The sequence below is a fragment of the Anser anser genome (assembly GCF_964211835.1).
Source record: "Anser anser genome assembly, chromosome: 2".
Taxonomy (NCBI): Eukaryota; Metazoa; Chordata; class Aves; order Anseriformes; family Anatidae; genus Anser; species Anser anser.
In genome coordinates this window covers 110,651,059-110,667,897 of record NC_139721.1, presented here as the reverse complement: position 1 = coordinate 110,667,897, position 16,839 = coordinate 110,651,059, and the positions used below count along the sequence as shown (strand labels likewise).

General features: G+C 40.3%; 1 long non-coding RNA gene across 1 annotated transcript in view; it reads left to right on the top strand.

The window, feature by feature from the left end:
* The window catches only part of LOC310894208, a 105,515-nt gene that overhangs the window by 63,709 nt on the left and 24,967 nt on the right, over positions 1-16,839 (top strand). Inside the window, exon 6 of the long non-coding RNA XR_014579674.1 lies at positions 2,589-15,898. This is a non-coding gene — a long non-coding RNA (uncharacterized lncRNA). The remainder of the gene's footprint in view (positions 1-2,588; positions 15,899-16,839) is intronic.

The following is a 16,839-nucleotide window of genomic DNA, read 5'->3' as shown; positions in this document are numbered from 1 at the left end:
CTCTTGTTCCTGCTTGCAAGTAACAGAACTCTGAGGAAAGGTCTGGCTCCCTGACAGAAAGCCCTGTGTTTTATATCACACCAGTTCCCTACTGTGAGTTGGTCACTCCCTCCCTTTTTTTTCTAAGGACAAGTGAAACAATTCTGCCTCTGCTCTGCATGGCTAACAGCAGCAGTGACCTTCAGGCTCGCCACTTTAAACTGCCATGGGATCAGCCCAGTGAAAAATCAAAACAACGCTATCTTTCCCTTACCCCCACACTCCTCCGCCCCACTGCACGGCATTTATTCCTCTGCATGCAGCCTTGCTATCCAGCCTGGGTGCTGGGCTGCTGGAGCACAGGAGTTCCCTCCTCTGCCTGTGTCTCTCTCCACCTAGCACAAAGCTGACAGGGGGATTTTTCACCTCCTTACTTTCCTTTTTCCTCTTTGATTAACTTTGGACCAGATGGCCAGTCCCCAATCTCTCAGCATGCATTTGACTGACAGGAGCCTTTGATAAACCTCATAAGAATGAAGTCATCTTCAGGTCACCTCCTCTGCCTGGCCTTTAGCATCCCGCACATACCACCATTATCTGCTGAATAGGAGACAAAGGAAATTAGCTCCAATTCCCTATCATCCCCATTATTTCCACACTGATTTAAACAATGAGGCAATGAGATGCCCTTCACTTTCCTTCGAAAGGTACAAATGTCAGCTGTTAAGAAATGCAAACAAGAGGGTTCCCATGTTAATGGATGGGCTTCTTTGTAAAGCCATGAAGTGGTAAAGTGGATTTATTCACTGCCTGCCTGGAAAATGCTTAACACACTTCTAAACAAATTCTTTAACCACTTTTATTTTATACACAGTGCATAGTGCCTGAGAAGCCTCATTGTTTTGGTCTGGAGATGTACAATGAGGTGATATACCCCACTCTGTTTTTTTTTGGTTTTTTTTGTTTTTTTTTTAAATATATATGTATATATGTAGCTGTCAGAGCTTCGTTTGAGATAATCCTGAACTGAAGTCTGAAATACAAAAAGGTTTAGCTGCATATGAATCCAAATACTGAGATGTAGGAAACTATCTCCAGGTTCAAGTGAGAAAACAAATTTGGATACCCTGGACAGAGGAAATGAACATGAATCAGACCAGAATCTCTCCAGAGATTTTTAAGTTGTTACCTCACGTTCACTTGGCTATCGACTTTTTACCTTTTATCTGAGAAAAGAAACAACAAGATGCCATGAGAAGTGTTTCCCCAAGGGTATGTAAGGCCAGGCATGCTAGAAAGTATCTTTAAAAATATTTATTTTGATAAGATTTCTTTCCCAAGATTGCAGTCTTCCACTTGAGTTGATTTGACTGGCAGTTAATTCTGTTCTTTTGGCAACTGAAAGTATCTGAATGTTTGTGAGCTTGCATGAAACCATTCTCCAGATCACTGGCACACCCACGTACGTTGCAGGAGATTAAAACAGCAAAGATTTCTAAATTAACTCTTGGGAAAACTGGTCCATAAACCGTGCTTTGCATTAAAATCTAAGTTGCTTTTCCTTGCTTACTAGTGTCTTCCTACTAAAGTAGTCAGAATCTTGCCTCCAAAACAGTGCTCACAACAAAGTCATCTCCTGATATACAGTTGAAAAGCATTGCACAGGAATATATCTTTTTATTCTATAGAGCAAGCAATAGGCTGGGAGCTAGGAACTGTGAACTGTATTCCAGTTGCTTGCTATATAGCATGGGAGAAATGACAACGTATCAGGTCAAGAGACTGATGAGCAATTCTGACCACCTGTTGTGCCACGTTGCTAGACCTTGGCTTCCTGTGTAGTCAGTGGAAAAAAAGTCATCTTGGTACCCAACTCAGGCAAGTAGAGAAGTCAGTCATGCCTACTTGATGTGTTATGACTGCTGCTCAGGAAGGTAGGAGTCTGAATCACTCCTTGCTTTTTGACCTTAGATGCCATTGTGGATGTGATTTCTAAGTTAAGCTCTTATGTTGGGCAGTCTGAACATGGCACTGCAACTCCCAGTCTCTGAAGGCCTTTCTGTTGTTTTAGAGTCACAGGCAGTGGTTGCCATGTACCTCTAACCACTAATAAGCCTGACCTCTTTCTTTACAATTTTATCATACATACCTGTATTTCAGCAGTGTCAGAGTGAATTCTGGTGATGATCTAGGCCAATTTATGCCTCTGGCCACAGCCTGGCTAGACTCCACCATGAACTCTGTGTCTGGATAGTGGTGGCAGAACTGGAGTGTAAGAGGACACCTACATTTTAGATAAAGGCATACTCTGTGAATTCAGGCATACTACTGTTGCTGGAGGAGGACATTAATACATGTAGAACCTTTCTTCTTTTGCTGGGGGAAAGTCTTTTTGTGCATGGCTTCCCTTACTAGTACAAGAAGATCCAATTGTGGTCCTGCAGTAAAGGATTCCCATTCAAAGCTGAGCATAAAGACTCAACAAAAGTGCACTAGCTGACAGAGTGCTTAAGCAAGGTAAATTATGCCTAATTAATGAAAGTATTCATTCTTCAACCATTCCTGAAAAAAAAATCAAAATAAATGTTTTGTTTCTTTTTTCTTTCCAGTCGAAAAGCTTCCAGTGCGGCCTGCACCATGAAAGGACTCCAACAGCTTTGCCTTTGTTGAACTTTGTTGCCTTTGCTTTACCTTGTTCCTCCTTATTCCTCTGTATTCCGTCTTGGAGCAGTGAATCTTCAATCATCACAATTTCGTTGGGGCTGACAAAAAAAAAAGGACAGTCTTCTGACAGCTCTGGAGAACCTGTAATTCATGTTACTTCTTGAAGTATTTCACTAGCTAGCACCAAAGGTCAGATGCTTGCTTTCCTTTACTAAGCCTCTCCTTTTCAAGGCTGGTGTTTCTATCTTGATAATGACCAAATTTGTCACCAAGCTGCCTTTTTTCTGACCCCTGACATCAAGCTCGCCATCTGACTAAAGATGAGTCTGAGGCTTAGCTACCTAGAACATGGCCTAGTCTTGGGAGCAACAGGAATAGAGGGCTTCTCCCTGCAGTCAGCAGTCTCAGTTGTATTTTTAAGTCATCTGAAACCACACTTGCACTGGTAAGGGTGGGAAGCTCAACACATTTCCTTGCATCCTGCATGTTTTCTGATTGAAACCTAGAGCTAGAGGAGGAATTGAGCTTCTGGCAGTGGTTACGAGGCTGGCAACCACAAAGCTTCTCTTACAGACTAAGCTGTGTCAGGGTGCAGACCAAGGAACAAAAAATTTCCTATGAAGAGCTTGCTTTCCTTAGATAGAGAAGACCGAGTTGTATGGAGTTACTCTGTGACAGGGAATGAAAGCTGTCTGCACTACCAAGTGTGGTGATTGGTTGGTTGGATTGTTTATTTATTTATTTACTTACTTTAAGCACAGTTCTCTCCCAGAATTTGTTTTTTACATACAGCCTTTCACTACTTGAGGTGTTTGGCTTTCTGTCTATGGAGATAAATGAACACACCAAAAATACTGTCACCAAGACAGTTTGACTTAGGTCACTTTACAGTAGATACTCAAATCCCTGTGAAGAAGCAAGAGCATGGCAAAAACTGTAATCCCAAGGTTTTGATTTTGATTTTTTTTTTTTAAAGCAGAAGTATCAGCTATCTACAATTCAAAGTAAGGGTTTGAGGGTGGGGGGCTTATGCTTCCCATTTTGCTTTTAAGAAGGTCAAAGCGAAAGCACGTGATTGAATATTTTGCATGGAACTGTCTATGACAAAGACAAAGACAAGGGGTTTGTCAGAGTGCTATGAAAAGAAAGTGAGAGAAAGCAAGAGAAAGATCTGTGTTAGATTTTTGAGGTATATTTGAAAGAATGAAATAATAAAAAAAAAGCTTTCAAATCCTCAGGGACTTTCCAATTTATCAAGAAAGACACATTCTTCCTAATGAAAGGTTACTGACCTTCATGAATGTGACAGTTCAATTACAGCCCATTCATATGCAGAGCAGCCGTTGATAAAGGATTTAGGAAATGTGACTAGCATAGCAAAAAAAAAAAAAAAAGGGGCGGGGGAATGTCTACAAAATTATTTTTTACTGTGGTGCAAGAAATATAAATAAGATTCAGTCAGGTAGTAGAACCTTTTCTTCTCTGGCCGAGCAACCCATTAGATTTGCTTCAGTGAATGCATTGACTTTTTTCCTCTTCTTTTTCTACGAATATTTCTGACTTTTTAATCCTCTGAACTACTAAACCTAACAAATCATAAAGCCCTTGGGGTGCTGAGATGCAAGGTTTCAAGCATTTTTTCCCTCTGACTGGCAGAGAAAGCTGGAATGTGTCCTAATGTTATTTTAAGTGCTTGACTAGTATTTAAACTCTTAAATGGATGGAAAGTTAAAGCAGCAGCAAATGCACGCGCACATATATGTACCCCCCTTCCTTTTCCTTCCACCTTCTCCTCCCCCCTGCTTCCCCCCACACACTGAGCTTGGCCTCTCCAAGGCTGTTAATAGCCAAAGCAGATATTGGCTAGACTCTCTGGAGCCAGCCTTCAGCCAATGGAGGGTGACACCTGTGAGCTGATGTTTGTTGAACTCCTCCAGGTGTAGGAAAGATGCTTAAACTGACATAAGGCAGGAGCTGTAAAAACAGGCAAGTATGTCACTCATACATAGAGCTCCCTGGAAGATCCCAAGGCCAAGTCATTGCGAAACAGCTAGACAGAAAAATGTCTCAATTGCTTTGAAATAATTCCAGATTATCTGTTTATCTATCTGCATGCACACACACACTCATAGCCTGTGTGCACTGTGTGCACGAGGTGTTCCTACAAAATAACACGAGATATATGTCCCTACATACACACATAAACCCATCCTGTGTTTCAAGGTGATGGCAGGCCAACGATTGTGAAATTAGTTGAGGACAATTCTCTGCTTAGCATAAGCTCTCACAGGTGGCCCCAGCTGGAGTGGCAGTGGAGGAAGTTTAGTGCTGACCTGTATTTGTGTTAGGTCATGATTGTGTGGAAGGCATTGTCTTCCACAGAGCAGCAAACCCTATTCTTGACTTGAGGCAAGTCCTCAAATCCAAGTGCAATCAAATGGGTGTAAAGAAGTGCTAAAACTGTTTGTGGACGGCAGAGCCAAAAGACATTTCCTTGGCCTCCACTCAGTATCTGTGAAACGGCATGCAAGTTTCTGAGAAATGAGAAGCTTGGTGCTACCTCCACCCAGACACAGAGCAGAAATTTTCCACACTGTGTTCAGGCACGGTAGAAGTGCAGGGACTGAGACTGTGATCCTTGTTCTCAGTAGTAAGGCAACTGTGGGAAGAAGATGCTAGTGCACCATATTTTCTGCTTCTGTTATGGCTGATTATGATTTCTGGGAAACAAGAACCACTCTCGGTACTTCAAGTCAGTGCATTAGATACTCATCTTCCCTGGCTGGTTACCATCTCTGAATGAATTTCAAGACCTGTCCCTAGTGGGTATTTTTAGCACCCTACTGAAAACTGTGTAAGTTCTCAGGAAGGGCTTGAGCGGCTTGTTCTTGAGTTCATGGGGCTTTCCATCAATAGTCATCCACTGGTACTCACTGCTTTGCAGACTTTCAGCCTCTGTTGCCTCAGTAAGGTTTAGGTGATCATTGTGGAGGAAAGAACACTTCCTTGTCCTTAGTCTAATTTTAGATTGAGTGCTGGTATGAAATTAGCTTTGACAGCTTAGAGTGACACTGTCTCACAGTGAGGTATACAAATAAAGTAATCAATCTGTCTTTATTGGTTCTTTCAGATGGTGATGAACTGCATAATTGTAAGGTATTGAATTATGGAAATCATGGTAGAAATTACAGGGGGTCCCTTTGGAATGGTCACATTCTCACTTCTTTTTTAGGCAAAAGTTCATCTGATCAAAGAGCTTGTTAAGGCAGCTTCCTTTATTCTCCCTTTTGTTTAGCACATTCCTGAGACATTCAGGAGGGTGTTAAGAAGCATCAGGAGAAATGAATACAATGCATTCCAAAAGGTCTGTTTTAAAATATATATATATATATGTATAATATATATATATCTATATATGTAGATACAAACCAGATGCAAATGTAACAAGCAACCCAGTGTCTGTTTTGGACACCCTGAATTTTTTTATATGCTACTTGCTTCTCCTGGCATTATGCAGACCAGACTGCTCTAGAAGCTGTGGGCAGGCCATGACAAACAAATGACCATCTTCCCTCTCATAGCCTTCAGCTGCCTCATAGTTTGACAAGATTAGAATCAAGGTCCTTTGACCACTGAAGAGGAGCTTCCTAGTAATATGCTCACCACTTGTTTTTAATCTTGAAAGGAAAAACAAGATAAAGGAATTGAAAATAGTGACATTTTAAAGGCCAGAAAATCTATTTGGAGTCTTTCTGTGTAGTTGGATTCTTTGTAGGTAGTGTCCCAATCTAGCAGAGCACTTAAAACACTGGGACATTACATTTTCTGAACTGGGGACTGAATCAATTATATTTAAAATTGAGAGAGTACAAGAACTAATCCAAGTACATTCTATAAAATTCTGTATGTCATCCCTCAAATATGTTTTCTGCAACCTGCTGTAGTATATTTAGACTATGATGTGATACAAAGAGTTTACTGGAATTCATCTGGGATAACCTTTCCACAATGTTTTGTCTTTGCCTCTTGTAGATAATGCGTGCCATCTAGACTTTTTTTTTTTTTTTAACCTCATAAGATCCACAAAACAAAACTGTAAAAATTTGGCTCAGAAAATCTTTACTGTCTTTCAGAATTAAGCTTACTTTTCATCACTAGTAAAATATATTTATTTTACTTCAATTGCACAGTGGACAATTTGATCAACTCTAACTTTTAGACAGCTTAATTTTCATGAAGATTTTAATATTCAAATTCAATTAAAAGCCATCCTTACCGAATGCAAAATAATAAAAATAATGCTCGTTACCAGCATCACAAGAACATTTCTGATCGCATTTGCCTTGGTTAAAAATGCCGTCTTTGTTTTCTGCTTACATTTAATTGGCAGAGTTCCTTTAAAGTTTACTCTTGGCCCTGAGACTTGAGAGTGCAGTCAGGCATGTGACTGAGAGCAGTCCTAATAGTCAGGCTGCATAACCTCACCAGCTAAAGCTCACAGGCTATGAAGGGGGTTGTTCACCAGGGGAAAAACACAGTCCACTGCCACTCAAGCTAGCATGAACTTTATATACTACATGCCTTGCTGACTGATTAAAAATGTAGTCATCCTTAAAGGCAAATCACCTAAGGGCTTACAATAAGTTACAAATATAAAGATGGTTTTATGGAGTGTACTTTTACGTAACAGACTCTTTCAGGATGAGGACTTTGTTTGCAAAGTCAGTGCAAGTTGGTTGGTGACTCCTGTTAGCTTGCTGGTTAAGGCAGGTTCTCATGAATCAGTTCATGTGGAAACCAAACTGCACCTGAGCAAACATAGGAAGGTGGAGAAAGAATTGCTTTCAGTTTGCAGCCACAAAAGTTAGAGTGACTTATGTATGTTCCAGTAGGGAAAACTTTCTCTCATGGCAGATTATTTGATAAGATATGGCAGAAATTAATTTTAGTGGGGCTAGTAAATGTTAGTTATTGTATGGCTGCCCCCCTTCTAGCTAGATTTAAAGATTTATCTGGAGTAGTAAAATGAATTTGACCCTCTGTCTCTGTTACTCTGATGCCCTCAGTGAACTGGTATGAGATGGCACACAGGAAAGTATGACACATTTGCATATGTATTCTCTAGATACCAAAAAGAATAGGTAAAACGAGGTACCTGACAGTCCATGTGCTTTTTATGGTAGGCTTAACAGTATGTAGCCACAGTTTCAGCTCAGCCTGAAGAGCATCAGGAATAGAAGAGCAGGTCAGTGTGCAAAAGCACATTGTGTCAAGGCCAACAAAATGGCCTCTGAAAGAGTATTCATTCCATTCTGTTGACAGGCAGTTACTGCATCAAACTCTTGACAGATTTTTTCTTGCATATTATAAGAACAAATATATATATATATATATATAAAAATTCATTTTCTAAGCAGATGTGATGCACTACCAGTGTGTACTAGTAACCCCCTTTTCATTTAGGCAGCTTTCAATGTGGGCATAAATTCTTTGATGTGCAGCTAATTAAAACTGCTGAAGAATATAAAGACACAGCAAGTGCATGTATTATCTGTCTGGCATAGTGTATACTCAACATGTTAGGGTAGAGACCACTCTGTCTATTGTCTTACAACATATCAATACTAAGAACTGGATCCAGACAGGCAATGTTGGCTCATATCCAGAATATGTTACAACTGTATGTGTATATATCAAGCCTGAAGTATTTAAACAGACCCCAACTCCGGTGTATCAAAATGTCTAGAAAACACATTTCTTCAAAAGAGCCTTTTCTACTTTGGAATAAGCAAGAAAAATAGTAACAGGCAAGATATATTACAAAATCTGGGCCTCAGTCCAGGAAAAGCACAAGTTTCCAAGATCCTCACATTTTTACATTATGGCCTATATTGAGGTCAAACCTTTTTAAGGTGCAGATTTTTCTGCTGGGTACTTGAGGAGGAAACAATATGGGTTCATTTCCATCTTGATTCTTTATGGTGCATAAAGGAATCCTGTGAAATTCGTTATTTAAAAGGTTGTGGCTTCTTTTTTCCTTCTCAGTTCTATTCCTGTCTTGTCTCCTGATTTGCTATGTGTTTTTTGGGGCTGTTAGGGCTGAGGATTGTGGATCCGTCCTGGAAGAGGAAGGATACTGAAACTTCAACAGACTTTCTCCAACAAGCTTGAAACTTCTGAATCTTTGTTCATTTAAAACAAGTTTTGCTTTCATTGTATCTCTTGACTTCACTGGTTTTCCACAGAGTCTCACTGTGTCAATGAGATAATGAAAGTATGAATTGCTACTGTCCAGAAAGAAAAAGACACTGAGAAAAAAAAATCCATTAAAAATTTTATCAATAATAATAATGACAACAACAACAATAATGATAAAGCTGGAAAACATCCTATCTATTTGTATACCATTGGGATAGCCCTTAAAGATTTTTTTTAGGATAATGAAAAATCTCCTTGGTGAGTTCAGCAGTTCATCTCTTCTGGCCGCAGAGAGGGAGGATGTAGCATCAGCACAGATTGGTATCAAAGGCTGCTTCCCGGTTCCTCTCAGGTTCTCCTGAGGGCCATGCTGGGTGACTCCAGATTAGGACTGTGTTCAGCCTGCCAGGTGGCCAGTCCTGTCCTACCGGTTTGTGCCAGGTAAGAATTATTGCAGATACATTACATACTGCTGTCTGCCCTTGGCCTCACTCTGTAGACACTGATGAAAATCCTTTCCACTCATCCCCTTGTCTGCCACAGTTAATCCTGTGCAGCCATTCTTTTTAATACTGCATGTGGATACATGCAAAATTCATTACTAAGATGCCTTGTTCAGGTTTATCTTACTTTCTATTTGCCTTTGAATATAAGGAGCCCCAGGGATTTCATCTTGTGGCATATACTGACCATTCAGTGGAGCTATTAAGAAAAGAGAGGTAAGATAGGGTGATGTACCATTTCTTGCTAGCCAGTCAGATACATAGTTTAACAATGATGCTAAGACTTTTTTCCTTACTTGATTCATGTTTTTTGTGAATCGCTGACAGAGTCAGTATCAATCTTCCAAAAGATAGGAACAGTTTCCAGTAGCTGCTTTATTATACACAGGTAGTATGCACATCTATTGCACAGACTTTGCCTGGACAGAGCAAAGTTGAACATTTGCACGTACTGACAGTCTGACAGATGGAGAGCACATTAGACCTACCATGTATGTGCTATGCAGATGCCCCTAAGTCTGTCCTGAGTTCATCCAACCTGCTGTCTATGTGGGTTGGCTGTTGGCTCAGTGCAGCTGTGTTGGCCAGATTCGTCATGACAAGTGCTGAGCTGTGCTCCTTGGTTTGCTCAGGGCGGTTGGACATCTGCAGCCTAGTGAGAACCATGTCACTGCTCCTGCTTGGACCTGTCTGTAGGGCAGCCAGCGAGCCCAGGCAAACATCCCAATGCTTCTTTTCAGTCAGATTTCTGGACAGATAAAAGAGGACGTGTTTGGTGAAACTGACATCTAGAGTGACTTCAGTAATCTGTCAGTTCTTGGCCTCCAGTAAACTCTTCAGGGAGTCTTGTCCTATGCAGTTCTGGAGTGCCACTAAACTGTTCTATCTTTGCTCTCTGCACCTCCTCTCCTGCAAGTAAGGCCAACAGAACAGGCAAAGCTAAAAGAAAATGATGCTGTCTGATAAGCCACAGGAATAGCCCTGCAACTTTGCTAGAGACACCATAATTACAGTGAAAGCTTAAGTACTACACAGTCATTAGGTTTGGGCCCTGGGCATTTTCTGGGGTGAATTTTGTGCATTTCCACAGGAGGGGTTTGCAGAACCTTTTCATTTCCATGTTTTCTGTCCTGTTCTTGAGTTAAGTGGTAGCCACTAATCTCAGTGTTTCATATTAAGAAATCTGGGAAGTCTATGCCTTCCACTACTGCCTCATAGAAAACCTTGCTTCACATACAATGAAAGATAAGGGGTTTATTTTTTCTGCTAGAGATTGTGTGGGTAAGAAGACATCCAATCTGTCAAACTCTTCATGACTAATAAATATTAACTGCTTCAAGTCTTCTAATTATTTTTTTCTTTTTTTTTTTTTATAAATATGTGGGCAACTACTTAAATATTTAACCATCTGCCAAAAAAAAAACACACTTGGAGGTTTATTCTACAATATACAGACAATATTGTAGACAATGGAAACTTTTAATATAGTCTCTAGATGAATATAACATTGATTTTTTTTCCTCAAGTCAATAAAGATAGAATGTACTGTGTTAAACGTTGTCAGGGTCTTCACATAATGACACCCCCAGTCTCCTCTAAACACTCCTCTGTTCCAACATGTTGGAGGATCAAACTGTTACAGAAAGGTTGAAGAACTCCCTGTGTTAAAATATTGAACAGTTAGTTAACCCATGTTGGACACAACGGAGCTAGCCACAGGATATGCCCATGCCTCTTCTATGTGATGCAATAACTGAACACAGTAGGATGCATGCAGAACAAGAATAATGATACTCATTTTCAATTCAACCTTAGCAAAGCAGATGTATACCAGCTGGGCTCCCAACTCCTGGTCTTCTCACTTTCACTTTCTTTTGCATTCTTTGCTTCTCTTGATCTAGCAATGTCTGTAAGACTGATGCCTTGGGGGGAAAAAAAGGAGAGAGAGAGACTTTGAAATGCCAGGCAGCAAGCAGGAACAATCCAGACAGCAGGTGATATTTCAAAGCTTCAGGTCAAGATGAATCATCAAGCCCTGAGGCCCTATATTACTTCAGATCCCCAGAAGCCGCCTAAATTCCAGAAGCTAACTGACCTCTTTAAAGGTGGTAATGAATAATCAATACTATATTTGATCCCTTGCATGAAGGTATTACAACAAATGGCACTATGGGTTTTGAAAGGAAGAATAACATTTTGATCTTACATGGTAAAATTGCCATGCTCGAGACTACCTCCTGGCTCATATGCTTAATTATGTAATGACATCCAGCTGGACTACAAAGGTGTCTTGCAGAAAGCCAGGCTCCACTAAGAATAAAGGTTCTGATAGGAAATGTTTAGACTCTGAGATACTCTGGCACAAAATTATGTTTCTGAGGAGAATCCCCTGTTGTGTGTTTTTATGGTGTTCTGCTCAGGACCAGGCAACCAAAACAAGACCACGCTCAATAACAAAAGCTTCTAATTTTAACTGGGGAGACAGAGCAGACTTTGGGTCTAGTTTCACCAACAGATGAAGAAAATGTCATTCAGTGAGATCTTCCAAAAGGCTATAGAAAAGACATAAGTTATTCCTCTCCTTACCCATTGTTCTTCCCCTCCCATCAGTTGTACTTTCCCTGCAATGCAATATTAGAACTGTCTTATGAGATAGAAGAGTGAGGGACATCAGCTCGAGCTGTCTCCTCACTGGTCAGGTAAATAGAAATGTGTTTGGGCTATGGATTAAGCTGTGTTGTGTGTTACAGATGTCTGAGTACACATGGACTTACGAAGCTGCATTTTCTATCTAAGCAAGGCAAGGAGCCCTGCTGAATTCAAGAAGTAGTCCTGGAGAGGTGACTTCCTCCTTTCGAGTTGTTGGAGTAGTATTTATTTATGTATTTGTGAAAGCTCTGAAAGGCTTTTTTTTTTTTATAAATTAGGATCCTGGGATGCCTGCCACATTGGCTAATGTTTCAGTCTGAATTACATCTGGGACTTGTACATCTTTCTTGTCTTCTGGGATGGTATATGTATATCTTTATTGGTTTATATAGTAGTTGTCTCTTGTTTGTAATGAAGTGCTGAAAGAAACAGTGTATACAGCCTTGGGTTTGGAGCTTGAGATTATAATACTGTCACTAACAGTGCACCAAGGGCATACTACAACACAAAACCTCTAGCATTAATCCTGAAATGGACTTCACACCATCCATGCAGGTAGTAACAAAGTCCATTAGTGGAGCCTTGCCTTTGGTTGTATGTTGTATTAATGACTGAAAGCTCTTAATTCAGTGAAGAGACAGATTAGATTCACTTCACATAATTTTTGGCTGTTGAGGATAAAAGCTCAAATGATGCTTTACAAGTAGGAACTTCACAGGTTCTCCAGATGAAGAGTCTTCTTCTTTTCATCTTGAATGTGACTGACAATACTGTGCTCTGTTTACGAGGTACAACATTTACTTTCAGGTGACTTTCTTTATTTTATATTCATTGTGTTTAGCACTGAATAGGTGAAATAGAAAATGTGTTGTTATTATTGTTGTAGAGATTCCTGAATTTAAATCTAGAGAGAAGAATCTTTGAAGATGACCTGAGCCCGACCATTAAGTTTCAGGGGTGGGAGGGTTGGCACCAACCCACAATCTGCTGGAGGCCTTTCAAATCCATTTTCATGCATGCTCTCCTCTGCCAGTCCTACATCTCACTTGAGTGAAATTTGTATCCACATTGGTATTAGAAGCAAGTGTATATGGAGAGAGGTATTTCACAATACTACAGCTCAGCAGAAAGTTCTGATCTTGAACCAACAAGGCTCCTTGGATTTGGTGGGGATGTGTACAATGACTTCAGTGAGTTGCCAGTGTTTAAGCACTGTTAGCTTGAACCTATTTGTCCTTTTCAGCTCCTGTTCTAAGACAAAGGCTCCGTAGCTACTACCACTCCTCACTGACTGTGCTATAATCTAACCTTTTCTTTAGCCTGGCTCTTTTCAATCACTTAATTCCAAAGTTACTCTTTCCCTCTATAAAAACTAGTAAGATCATTTTCTGTGAGTATTCCAATTCAATGAGATTTTTCAAAAGCCTATCTTGTCGAGGCACAGGTGTGCAAGGAGAAAACATCACAATCCTAGAAACAGAATTATGGAGGAAGAAGAAAATGTGAAAGATATTAGATATCTAAGATGTAGTACTTCATAACCAAGTGTTAGTTCTCTCCTCTTTATGAATTATGATAGTTTTTCCTTGCTTTTTAGTAAATTCTGCTGTTCACTGTTGGGGTGTGTGTATATATGCACGTGTGTGTGTGTGTATATGCAAGTGAGAGTGTAGATGTATATATAGAGATGTATGCCACAGTTTGCTTCAAGGTGAATTTATAGCAATTATTCATAGCTGAAGCAACAAAAAGAGGGAAATTAATATATAAAGGAACAGAGTTCCTAATGGTTCTATAAGATACCAGTAAAGGAGTTTGTATTGTCTTTCTATTTCATAGGAAATTCCATGACTGTGCATATAATAAGCCCGTGAAAGGTGGGACACCAAAGTGGTGGAATGCATTGACAATGAATTCAATCTTCTTTCAACTGCTGATGGATTTTCTGTAGATTGTATCAGTAGGCACAGCAGAAATGAGATGCAGTGTATTCCTTCCCTAGAAGAGAGCTGTGCCTGGAATCTTTGACTCTTTTTCACTTGTTTAGCAGGCCTGGTGATGCTATCAACTTCAGGAGAGCTTTTGTTTAGGGTTGATTTTTTTTTTCTTTCTCTGTATTTTACCTTCATCTCCCTACCCAAACCTCAGTATTTCTTTCCAGGTTTTCACTGAATGTAAACAAATACTCTGACAGCCAGGAGCAAACCTATAAGTAAACAGAAGCACAACAACACTTAATTTAAATGTTAAACAAAAACAATTCTACCCTAACTCAGTCAGGCTCTCTGGGGTTGTTAAATAAGTGGCAGCGTGCTACCATATTCCCACAAGTGGCTACCACAGTGACAGCAGTCTGGTACAAAAACATCCAGAAAGGTTTACTTGAAATGCTGGTAGCAGTCAAGTTATGGCAACATGGTACTCAGCACAAACTAGTTAACCCTTCCTTTTCATGTAGGTTTACTGAAGTCTGTGCTGACACGATGACTGTCAGTTCCCAGAGAGTTTTTAAGTCTAGCCAGGGGTATGCAGTAGCCTGCACTACCTAGCAGCCACCATGTGACTGCAATTCAAATATACACTTCATGTCAGCAGTCTTGTACTGAAAGGGCCTTGCTCTTCTTCCATCTCCCAGGGAAGATTAATGAAAAGGAGGTGAGGTCACAAAATGGAAGCATCTTGGGCTGTGACCAGGAAGGACTTATACTGCAGTCCTGTTCAAGCAAGCTTCCTTGTAGAGACCATTTAAAATCTCTATAAATCCAGGTTCAAGGACTCAGTTATGTTCAAGGCCCCCATCTACTGTCTGTAATGATTTCCATTAACCAAGTGGGCAGATGGAAGATTCTGAAGGGCAAGAGTCTTCAAGCAAATAGTACTTTTCTATGGATGATACCTTTGATTTCAATATACATATCCTAAATCATTATTCAATGTAACACTTGCAGGCTCTGACCCAGGTGGCTCTGCCTGGTTTGAAGGACTCTTTCCTGTGAGATAACCTTTTTCTATTCTGTGATTAGCTGTCAAAAAACATATTAGGCTTTACACCCATGTTTTTCTTGCTTAGTCATCTCTCCAAAATCATATTTGGACTTTAAAAAAAAACAAACAACAACAACAAACAAACAAACAAACTACTGAAGACAAGGTTTGTTAGTAAATAAAACTGTATTTTATAAGAAAAGTCTTGAAAGAGTTAAAAAAAATAAAAGAGTCCATTTCAAGCCTTTACATTTTGAAAACATTGATGAAATTAGTTTTTCACTGTTTTACCACCACTACTTTCAAGCTTCCTTCCCACGCTGCTGTGCGAGTTACTTGTAGAATACTCAGGGATACAAATCTCTACCAAGCCTGACTCTTAGTTTCTCTGACAAATGCTCATGCTGTGAAAGAAGAGACATTCAGCTGCCCTGGATTGAGCAGGCTGTCAGACTTCCCCAGAGAAGTTACCATGGAAAGAAGCTTCTTTGAAACCTTGTTTAAAGTGAGGGCTGTTAATCAAGGCCTTGGTGCTCTCATTAGAGAGGGAGGGAACCATTTAAAGTCAGGAAGCTGCAGTATATGAAAGTCATGAAATTGAAATGAATGCATCTTTTGCCAGCTGGTTTCACACCCCCAGTTGGCAATCCACAAAGGTTTAGAGGGGGAATTAAATCCATTTTTCAGCAGAAATAACTATTTTTGTGATTATCATATAGATTCCATGAGCTACGCTTTGGTCCTATCAAGACAGGCAGGCAGCTGCATGAGAGGTGGAAAGAGAGAAAATGATTGAGATGAAATCACCACCAACAACTATTGCAGGCAGGAAGGCAGTTTTGGATCCCAGCCACAATACTTCTGCAACCTGGTTTGAATGGGCCTGACGGGATGCCATAATGGAACCTACACTGAACAAGGTACGTGGAAAGCTGTCTGACATGGGCTCTATTTCAAAGAAAAAATACAGTTTCCATCCAGGCTTTAATTGCTTTTATTTTACTTGTTTTGCTCTTGGGGCTAAGATTGCTTTCAATAAAATGAGATTAAAAAAGTAGAGTGAAATAACGCTCTAAAACAGAGTCAAATGAGAAGAGCTTGGAGAAGAAAGGGTTTGTCCTAGTGTCAGTCTTTAAACCAGCAGAAAGGCCCAAACAAAATGGATGACTGAAGTTTATTGTTGCTGTTTGGGGTACAGTTCTGCTCTTACACATTTTTCTGAAACGCCACTAGCCTTCAAAGTCCAATACGTTTTACTAGAGCAGAAGTGGAGCGGCATCTGATTTTGGTCTGGTTTTTTGGTCTGACTGTTACCTTACTGCAGAACTGATGACACAGCTCCCACCTTTATCAGCTCTGGACACAATCTTACCTTCAAAGTACAAATGCTACAACTGAGTTTCAGTTGCAGAGCAAATCTGTTTTGTGTATCAAAGGTCAGGATCAAGTCCTTAGCTGTGAACGGCAGGATTATAAATACTTTCTGGCAATCAAACTTTCGTTGTCTGGTGTATCTTGAGTCAACAATTGTGGCGCCTGCTGTTTCTGATGGCAATTTCCCCATCCTCTTTTGGATTACTGGAAATTCATCCCTGTGCAAAGAGCACTTGTATCTCTTGAAGTCCCAATTTGTGTCCCGTTGTGATTATTTAAGAAGTGTCTGGGAGCCTTGTAGGAACTGAGCCCTGGGATAAACTAAAGATTAGTTTCTATTTACTGCGAAGTACCAGAAAGCATGGTAGCCAAACATCCCTGGCAGAAAGGCAGAGAAGAGCACTCCAGCACCCTTGCCACTGCTGTGACTCGAGTGCTCATAGTGGCTCTGGCTGCACACACAGGTAGAAGGTCAATGTATTTCTGT